At 41.6% G+C, this 9,380-nt stretch overlaps 1 long non-coding RNA gene across 1 annotated transcript; it reads right to left on the reverse strand.

The window, feature by feature from the left end:
• Positions 1 to 359: 359 nt before the first annotated feature.
• Positions 360 to 8,695, reverse strand: LOC149932252 (uncharacterized). The gene is made up of 3 exons (XR_016473080.1): positions 8,659 to 8,695; positions 702 to 777; positions 360 to 523 (listed from the first exon to the last, which is right to left on the reverse strand). It is a non-coding gene; the product is annotated as an uncharacterized LOC149932252 (long non-coding RNA).
• Between the last annotated feature and the right edge of the window lie 685 nt (positions 8,696 to 9,380).

The following is a 9,380-nucleotide window of genomic DNA, read 5'->3' on the forward strand; positions in this document are numbered from 1 at the left end:
CTGCCCCTACTTAAAATGAAACTTACACAATCTATAGTTTGATATTTCGATATCCGCCCCTTCTCCACACGCGCATTGCCATTTTTGACGGATCAAGATATTTTTTAATTTTTGATTTTTACAGAATAGCCTTCCTGATCAAATTTACGTTTCTATATAAGTTTGGTAAATAAAAAGGTTTATCAACAAGCTCTCGTCTAGTACCGTATATCATCATCTATTTAAATTTGGGAAATTCAATTGCTACAAATCAATTTTAAATTTTCACATTTATTGACTAAGTTAGAACATTACATATTTTTAAACTACAACGAGATAATTTCAAATATTTGATTAAACTCTCAGTGACCGTTCGAAAGATCTACCGAGGCCAAGTGTTCGCCGTGGGTTTTTTGAGCAGCGAACGCGTTGCTACAATATAGAATGACCTCGCAATGACCTCTACGATCTCGAAAACTGCCAGCAGAGAGAAACCGGCGTAGACTCCCAGAATGCCGCCTATGCCTCCGATGAGAGCGAACAGCTACTGGCCGGAAACGGAAAAGGTATCGGAATAAGAAATTAATATTGGGTTGGTTCGAAGCGCTTTTCTCGCGTGCTGTGCTGGTTGGGTTTTAAGGCTCTCCGCTATATTCAACCGGCCCGTAACTAATGTAAAATCAATGTTCCCTTTAAAAAAAATCGGCAAAATGCTCCCCTACCGTATATTTCGGAGTTTGAATGATCTCCTGGTAGCTCAACGACTGGTAGAAAACGTGCACTTTAGCCATGTCCTCTCTGAAAATCATTGTTTTCCTTTTATTACTAATTAAGTGAAATCAGAAGTACTCAATATATTTCTTACGAGATAAATATACATCTAATAAATATAATATATAACATTGCTCCCAGCTATTCCATAGTTCTGAAATGTCCGTATAAAATCCTATAATTCAATTTTTTATCCTATAATTTCTATATATTTTTGAGCTCTATAACAGGGTTCGTACTCGACCTAGATAACCTAGAAAAGTCTGGGAAAGGCCACTTAAGGGAATTTAAAAATGATTCCAAAAGGTCAGGGAAAAGTCAGGGAATTTAAAAATGATTCCAAAAGGTCAGGGAAAAGTCAGGGAATTTGAAAATGATTCCAAAAGGTCAGGGAAAAGTCAGGGAATTTGAAAATGATTCCAAAAGGTCAGGGAATTTGAAAATGATTCCAAAAACGTCAGGGAAAAGTCAGGGAATTTAAAAATGATTCCAAAAACGTCAGGGTAAAGTCAGGGAATTTGAAAATGATTCCAAAAGGTCAGGGAAAAGTCAGGGAATTTGAAAATGATTCCAAAAGGTCAGGGAAAAGTCAGGGAATTTGAAAATGATTCCAAAAACGTCAGGGAAAAGTCAGGGAATTTAAAAATGATTCCAAAAGGTCAGGGAAAAGTCAGGGAATTTGAAAATGATTCCAAAAACGTCATGGAAAAGTCAGGGAATTTAAAAATGATTCCAAAAGGTCATGGAAAAGTCAGGGAATTTGAAAATGATTCCAAAAACGTCAGGGAAAGTCAGGGAATTTAAAAATGATTCCAAAAGGTCAGGGAAAAGTCAGGGAATTTGAAAATGATTCCAAAAGGTCAGGGAAAAGTCAGGGAATTTGAAAATGATTCCAAAAACGTCAGGGAAAAGTCAGGGAATTTAAAAATGATTCCAAAAGGTCAGGGAAAAGTCAGGGAATTTGAAAATGATTCCAAAAACGTCAGGGAAAAGTCAGGGAATTTAAAAATGATTCCAAAAGGTCAGGCAAAAGTCAGGGAATTTGAAAATGATTCCAAAAGGTCAGGCTAAAGTCAGGGAATTTGAAAATGGTCCAAAAAAGTAAGGGAACTTTAAAATTACCCCAAAAAAGTAAGGTAACTTCAAAATGACCCCAAAAAATCAGGCAAATAAATTTTTTAAAGATGTATTGAAAATACATAATAAATATTTTGCAAGATTTTATCTTAAACCATCGACAAATAACTACTACAAAAATGGTCAGGGAAAATCTGGAAATGTCAGGGAATTTAATTCCGGAAATTTTGTACGAACCCTGTATAAATGAGAATGACAGTTTCAGTTATATTCTGACCGAACCCTTTTTTAACAAGGACACTCTCGCCCAGCTCCGACGTTGACTAGCAGCCGAACATAGAATATCGTCCTTGGTAGAAGTTTATTTCGCCTTGGTCACCTTTAGACACTAGGGGGCTCCTCTGATGAACTAAACCTTGATTGAGCAATAACTCTGAAAATCAGTTCGGTGATAATCTTAGCTAATTGAAATACTTATTTATATTATGTTTCTTATGATATAAGCCATTTTATCCCCTTCTCGATGCCTTTTCAGATTCCACGTAATCAGTGGCGGCTTAAGATGGCTGGATCCCCGGGGCGGCACAATGTTTCGTCGACGGGGCAGCCTCCTCGCCCACCCCTGCCTAGCTATGGCCCGCCACCCTACCGAACTTTGTGACAGGCAAATTTCACTCCTAGCTACCCTGGCACCCGGGGCGGACCGCCACCCTCGCTCCCCTTACGCCGCCACTGGACGTAATCTAACGCCCCTCTACGCTACTGATTCCCGACAGACCGGTTAAACAGACACCGCATGGATAAATCAACACAAGGACGTTTCGGCTCTGCTGAAAGGTAAACAAGTTTGTTAGCATCCCTCTCCCGGTTTGAAAATTCGTAAGTGAACCAAGTATGGTAGCACCACCTGCTATCCATGCGCGAATACACAACGCTTTTGCCTCATTGGGTATGCCAAGCAGGTGCGGCTGAAGGGCCGGGCAACCCTGGCAACTGCCCGGGGCACCAGTTTGAGAGGGGCGCCGAAATTGAGTTGCGCGCCTTTTTGGTTTACCAAGAATTGAATTTGTTTATAAAAATTTTAATGAAAGCATAGCATAATTCGAAAAACCCTTAGCAAATTAGAAATACAAATCGCTTTCCCAACGAAAATTTCCAACATTATCGATGAACGTTTTTACTCTACTATTTACTTTACAATAGTAAATAATCCATAAAATTACAGTGGATAGTTTTGACGGATAAAGCATTTTCCTGGTATTTTCGTTATAAACCAGAGTATATAATATGAAGAAGAAAAAGTGATTGGGCGATACTACAAGAATAGAAGGAAGCCCAGAGGAATACAGTACTCGCTTGCTATTTCGTTGTCATTTATCCAGCTTTATGGTAAATAAACTAGCAGGCCATCTTCAAGAATTCTATTTCTTTTTTAGGCTCTTATGAACCGGCATTCAATCTTCTAAAATGCATTTAAACCGTTTTCGATGGCTAGTTCCAAAGATAGGGAATAACATAGGATTGGCCTGTTTTCAAACCGCGGGGGGCACGCATCCACGATGATATTGTATGCGCAATTGGTGAAAGCACCCCATTCGCTTTATGGATGATGGAGTTTATCGCCACAGGACGTTTGATGCGGCGACGCGACGCGACGCGAGAGTGCGCCAGTTAACATTCTTAAGTACTTGTGAGATACTGATGTCCCACGAGTACCCGACCGATGTGGCAAAACGGATGGCCTTTCGTTGAACCATATCGAGTTTGTGGGTTTCCGCCGTGGTGTGTGGGGACCACACGGCTGAGCAGTACTCCAAAATCCGAGTGACGTAGGTTTTTATGGCTGATGCTTTCGTGGGAAAGGAGTAGCCGTGGAGGGTTCGGCTGAGTAAGCCGAGAGCTCGGTGGGCCCTAGAGACAGTCATAAACAACCCAGGAGAGCGTGGCAGTTAAAGTAACACTTGAACTCTTGAACGTGATCGATGGCCGTGCCTTCAACTTGGTACCCGAAGGAGGTGGGTTTAAACCCTGAGCGGTGAAGGCTTAGCACTTTGCATTTTTTGGAGTTTAGTTTCAGCTTCCAGTGGCAGCTCCAGAGCATGATTTGGTCGAGGTCCAGCTGCAGGGTGACGTGATCGCCAGGGCAGCAAATTGCTCGAGACAGGGCGACGTCGTTGGCGTAAATGGACAAACGAGAGAATACACCAGAGCCTACGTCATTGACATAAATTGTGAAGAGAAGAGGGCAAAGTACTGAGCCCTGAAGTGACGGGATACCAATCTGACCCGGCACCAGGAAGGACTACACGGAACTCATGCCCCTCCAGGTAGGAGGCTAGCCACCGTAGAGTGGGGCCGCGTACGCCGTAGAAACCTAGTTTCGAAAAAAGAAGCTGATGAGGCCCCGTGTCAAATGGCTTTCTGAAGTCTAAGAAGACCACATCCACTTGGGGGGCGGTCTCCAGACCATTGCACCAAGCGTCCACGCTGGAGAGGAGCTGGCTTTCGGTACTGTAACCGCGGCGGAAGCCGTGCTGGGTTGGAGTAATGGCCTTATGGAGCTCCAAGTGGGTGGTGACGGAGGAGGTGACAACGTGCTCAGCAACCTTTAGGAATTGGGCCAACAGGGAGATTTGTCTGTATTCCTCAGGATCATCTGGGGGCCCTCCCTTTGGAATCGGCGTTACATTGGCTCGCTTCCAGTCCTGGGGGAGTGTGGCCGTGGAGAGCGAGCCAGCAATCATGTCAACGTTTCAGGATTGCCGGGTGAAGTCCATCGGGCCCTGGCGCTTTATGGGGATTTAGCTGCTGAAGGAGCTTTAGGATTCCCGTGCTTGAGATTGTGATATCTTCCATAGGGGGGGGGGGGGGGGGGCAGACCAGGGGGAAGAGGGGGACACCGAATCTGGATGAGATATTGCGTGAGGGGTGTGACGTTAGACCGCCTCAGAGAGGGTAGCCTTAAAAGTGTCCCACTTGTCACACGTATCCTGGTTTGGGAGGCGCACAGTAACTGGAGTTCAGCGGAGATAGCTTCAGTATCGCTAGGCAGGTGCGGGGGTGGGGCAGTCTAGGTGGTGAGGGGAGAGCCGGCAGAGTGAATTGAAAAAAGTCGTGGTCCCCGAGACCTGGGCTGTGTATCACGTCACCAACAACTCCTGCAGGAGACGAGAGTGCTAAGTCGAGAATGCTTTCACAGGAAGACGTAGTTCTGGTAGCACTAAGAATGTGCTGCGTGTAGTTGCACGAGAGCACAGTGCACAAGAACTTCGAATCGAGAGTTAAAGGGGTTTGTAACAGATCCCAGTCTATGGATTTATCGCCAACTACTAGGATATCAGAGACACCCTGGGACAGCTTTTCAAGTAAGGCGTTGACCCGGGCGGAATACGACTTATTGGACGAGGGGGGACGATAGACGCAAGCGACCCTCAGACATTTGTAGCCCATAGTAAGTCGCACCACAACCACCTCAACGGTATCCTCGGAGTGCACTGGATAAGATTTAATGCTGTTGGCGACCGCGATCAGGACACCACCACCGTGTCGATTTCGGTCGTGACGGTATACGACAGTCCGAGTCAAATATTTCCGAGGAATGTATCGAGGAATCCAGTTTTGTCTCAGTTAACGCGACAATAGCAGGGCGGAGAGTTGAGAGGTAACCTCGGAAGGCTGGGATCTTATTGCAGAGCGATTCGATTCCATGTTGGCGTAGAGGAGAGTCAGTGGAGACCATCGGGACGGTCAGGCTGACACGGTCGCTGACTTGGAAGTGTTTTTTGGCGCTGATACTATTCATTATGGACATTATAATTAATTAACTTTAGGTATACTAGTCTTGCCACCATGTACCGTAAAGAAGGTATTAAATATGTTTACACAAAGTATTTAGAAAGTGATTATTTATTGTTATGAAAACCGTAAATTTATAACAAGGACATGGTAATGTTTTTTACGGGAGGGGGGTAGTTTAATTTAGTTTCAAAATAACAGGGGCGCCAAAAATCCCCCTTGCCCGGGTGAAAAAAATTACTTGAGCCGGCCCTGATGCCAAGGTTTAAGTGATAGCTAAAATACGGCACCAAATTTGGATAACATTAAAAAAAAACACGTTAATTATGTTATGGAAAACTTAAAAGATTTATAATTTGTGGTTTAAACTAATCTCAAACTGCATTTCCCCCAGTTTTAAGCTTCCGAACATCGGTAAAAACAAAAAATATCCAACTTTTAAACTTACGCCCAAAGGCGAAAACAATTGACGACTTTTAAAATTCATTTTGCACGTGAAAATACCTCTACATGTTATGGTCAAAAAAGCACGCAAAGAAGGCAGTGTGCCCAAGACATGTACCTGTAGTGTCACGCGCTAAAACGTCATTTCAAAATGACGTAGCCTTGGTTCATTTTCGCGCATATTTTTCCCGGTAGAGAGATGCTAACAAACGTTTTTGCTCTTCGATAGGGAAATTGAATGCCACAGAAACCTCCTTGTAATTATTTAATCCATAGACACCACATCACCACTCAAATTTTACTCTACCTGGTGGCTTAATATGTCGAAATTCATGAACAAAATCAGCGAGAGTGAGCGAATGACATTATCAGAATATGGCGATGAATAAATTATCTCGTAAGATATATGATATTATACTTCTGATGAAATTCAATGTAGAAGTGAAGGTATGTTATCCAAAGTAAATAGACATAAACAGAAAGTCTTGGATTCTCACCAAGGCCAGCGCCATCAAAACTGAGAAACTACTTTATCGCTTCTTGGCGGTGCTGACCCCCCTCGCGTATCGCTACAAATTTGGGCATTGCGCGCGGTACACGAGAAATCCGGTTTCAGAAACGTCGTATTCCGCGATAGAAAGAAAGTTTGCGCCAACATGATAAGTTGAGAAGAAAAGAGGCCATGCAATACATGATAGACAATGGAAGTATGGAGGAAATTATTCAAGATATGATTTATTAATAACACGACTCTTTTTGAGAACTAGTACCGTCTTTGATACCGGCTCTAAGCCAAGGCCTACAGTAAGTCTAACGGTTCACTTTGTTTTATAATATCGCTAGCTGAGAATCTCGGCCTCCGGCCAGGCTTTCAGCTAGTTGAGTAAATTGGGGTTTAGAAAACGGGAACAAAATGCACTTTACTGCTCCGGCCGGTTTCCAATCAATCTTAGCTTCGCAATGACAATGAATAAAGCGCAAGGACAGTCACTTAAAACTGCGGGAAACCCATGCTTTATGTGGCGTGCTCAAGAGTTGGAGCTGCAAATAATCTATACATCCTTACTCCAAACGGAGAAACTAAAAATATTGTGTACAAAAACGCTTTATCATAATTACATCTTAAACTAATCAAAGAAATCAAATATATATTAATATTGCACTAATAAGCGTTTGCAATTTAAAAAAATGCCTATTTACTATTTAAAAATAATTCGGCCGGGCTTCTCAGCTAGTTGAGTAAATTGGGGTTTAGAAAACGGGAACCAAATGCACTTTACATTAAATATGCAAATTAAATTATTTTTAAATAGTAAATAGGAATTTTTTTAAATTGCAAACGTTTAATAGTGCAAAATATCATATCTTGTAACATATATTTGATTTCTTTGATTAGTTTAAGATGTAATTATGATAAAGCTTTTTTGTACACAATATTTTTAGTTTCTCCGTTTGGAGTAAGGTTATTTGCAGCTCCAACTCTTGAGCACGCCACATAATGCATGGGTTTTCTAAATTAGTTCCCGCAGTTTTAAGTGACTGTCCTTGCGCTTTATAAATTGTCATTGCGAAGCTAAGATTGATTGGAAATTGCAGGCGTTTAAAATCAAATGGCATATCGGTTGGTTTTATGGGTATGCGTGGAATGAATACGGCCCGGCAAAAGTGTTTGCGTGACACAGATAGAGAGGGGAGGGGGGGGGGGATGAGAAAAGAGAACGAACGCGAGCGAAAAGGGTCAAAGGTCGTGCCATGCAGCAGCTAAGTGAGGCAATTACAGCCAGAGATATAAACTCCCGTGTCTCTTAATACCCGCGTCTCTTGACAGCGTGAGGTCAGGGGTTTCGGTCTTGCGGCCACCGGTTATTGGTCCCGTGGTCAAAAACTACGAAGGTTAGCAATCTCAAGACTACCCCAAAACCTGACGGCAGGGGCCACAATGCCACAGGCCAAATTTCGTGCGAATCGGACAATTATCTTGGGCGTGCATAGAAGGTAACAAACCAATATATATATATATATATACAACAATAAACTGTAGACTTATGAAAATAAATTGACTTTTATTTGACCAAAAAAATTCTTATCATTTTTACCTGTTCCCAAAGTGATCACAAAAAGCGGGGTCTACTGTATATACAAACATCAGATTTTATATATATAGATTATGTTTCTCATTACTTTTAACAAACTCGGTTTGTACTCCTACGGTAAACAATTCCTTAATGTAAAAATTACACTGATTTCCTTGTTTTTTTACGCATTAATAGCAGATGAGCTGCAGTTTTTTTACGCGTCATCGCGAATCCTCTTACGTGGAATCAAAATAGAATAAAAAAAGCAGACAACCTGAAGAGGTTACACTTTGTCCCGCCAGGAGCGCTAGTATCAGAGGGGCTAATTTGATAGTAATTTCACAAATTCCCGCCGAAAATTTCGAAATTTTTTAACCGTTTTGATTGGATGGCTCTTTTGGGGTGGCGGAAACTAGGGGTGTGCATCTCAGATTAGATGGAATCCATTGGGGAAGGTACGAAACGACTCGAATCCCAGACTTTCTGTTTATGACTATTTACTTTTGATGTTATTTACTTTGGTATTTGTCGTGTCTTGGAATCGGCCAGTATGGAACACTAAAACGATAAAGCTATTAATATAGCATTTCTGAATATTCCGTCTAGTAATGTTTTTGGGGTTGATTTGACTATCAAAGATCCTTGTTCAAAAATTAAACTCATAGAACATAAAACCTTTTAAAACCTTGACATGTTTGGGAAAAAATGAAGGTTTCTTCAAATAATTAGTATAAAAATCTGGGAAATTTCGAAATAAACAGCAAATTTATGTTAAAACCTTAGGCACCCTCGCACGTGGAAAAATCAGCAAAAATCCGGAATATAACCTTTCGTATAAAAATCAGGCAATTTTATGTTATAACCTTATTCCTGAATATATAACCTAAATTGTATTTACATATTTTCTAATTTGCGGATATATTTCGTTCGAATGAATTTAAAATTCCGGTCATGAATAGCTGATATTGCCAAGTTTTCCGCGAGAAGCCCCTGTTGATGTTTGTTTTGAAATATTTACTTTCGTAATTCCATTTATGTTCTGTAATTCTTTGAATATTAAGTTACGTTAATATACGCGTATAGCTGGAATTGGGCCTGGAAAGAGGCAAGACGCGCGCTGGTCCAATTTTCCACGATCGAAACCCCTTTTACGTCAAAGACGAAAATCCACGCTTAAAAATTATCTTTGAAAGGTACGTTCACACTGAACGACTTTTATCAGGTAACTTCAGTCGCACC

This window comes from Leiobunum rupestre, chromosome 8 (genome assembly GCF_980474605.1).
Source record: "Leiobunum rupestre chromosome 8, qqLeiRupe1.1.hap1, whole genome shotgun sequence".
In the NCBI taxonomy this organism is placed as follows: Eukaryota; Metazoa; Arthropoda; class Arachnida; order Opiliones; family Sclerosomatidae; genus Leiobunum; species Leiobunum rupestre.